The sequence below is a fragment of the Papio anubis genome, chromosome 9, assembly GCF_008728515.1.
Source record: "Papio anubis isolate 15944 chromosome 9, Panubis1.0, whole genome shotgun sequence".
Taxonomy (NCBI): domain Eukaryota; kingdom Metazoa; phylum Chordata; class Mammalia; order Primates; family Cercopithecidae; genus Papio; species Papio anubis.
The window spans coordinates 6,787,475-6,788,261 of record NC_044984.1 but is presented as its reverse complement, the minus strand read 5'-3'; the positions used below and the strand labels follow the sequence as shown (position 1 = coordinate 6,788,261).

The 787-nt window shown below is 45.5% G+C and overlaps 1 non-coding gene across 1 annotated transcript; it reads right to left on the bottom strand.

Moving 5' to 3' along the window:
• Positions 1–325: 325 nt before the first annotated feature.
• LOC116269015 lies at positions 326–427 on the bottom strand. The gene has a single exon (XR_004176341.1). It is a non-coding gene; the product is annotated as a U6 spliceosomal RNA (small nuclear RNA).
• Between the last annotated feature and the right edge of the window lie 360 nt (positions 428–787).

Sequence of the window (787 nt, the reverse complement as noted above, 5' to 3'; positions counted from 1 at the left end):
TAGAATTACAGGCACCCACCACCATGCCTGGCTAATTTTTGTATTTTTAGTAGAGATGGGTTTTCACCATGTTGGCCAGGCTAGTCTTGAACTCCTGACCTCAGGTGATCTGCCCGCCTTGGCCTCCCAAATTGTTGAGATTACAGGTGTGAGCCACCGCACCTGGCCTAATTTTTAAAAATTTTCATGGAGATGACATCTTGCTATGTTGCCCAGACTGGTCTTAAACTCCTGAGGTCAAGCGATCCTCCCACTTTGGCCTCCCAAAGTGCTGGCATTACAGGTGTGAGCTACTGTGCCTGCCCTATTTATTTTTTTGATTTACAACAAAATGGAACCCGTCATGAATGTGCGTGTCATCCTTGTAGAGGGGCCATGCTAATCTCTGTCATTCCAGTGTTAGTATATATGTTGCCAAAGTGAGCAGTAGTAGTTTTTTGTTTTCGTTTTTTTTTAGATGGAGTCTTGCTCTCGCCCAGTCTGGAGTGCAGTCTTGCGATCTCAGCTCACTGCAACCTCCACCTCCCTGGTTCAAGCGATTATCCTGCCTCAGCCTCCCAAGTAGAGGGATCACAGGCACCTGCTACCACACCCGGCTAATTTTTTTTTTTGTATTTTTAGTAGAGATGGGGTTTCCCCACATTAGCCAGGCTGGTCTCGACTCCTAACCTCAGGTGATCCACTCGCCTCAGCCTCCTAAAGTGCTAGGATTACAGGCGTGAGCCACTATGCCCGTCCATTTTTATTTTCTTTTATTTTTATTTGTTTGTTTGTTTGTTTGTTTATT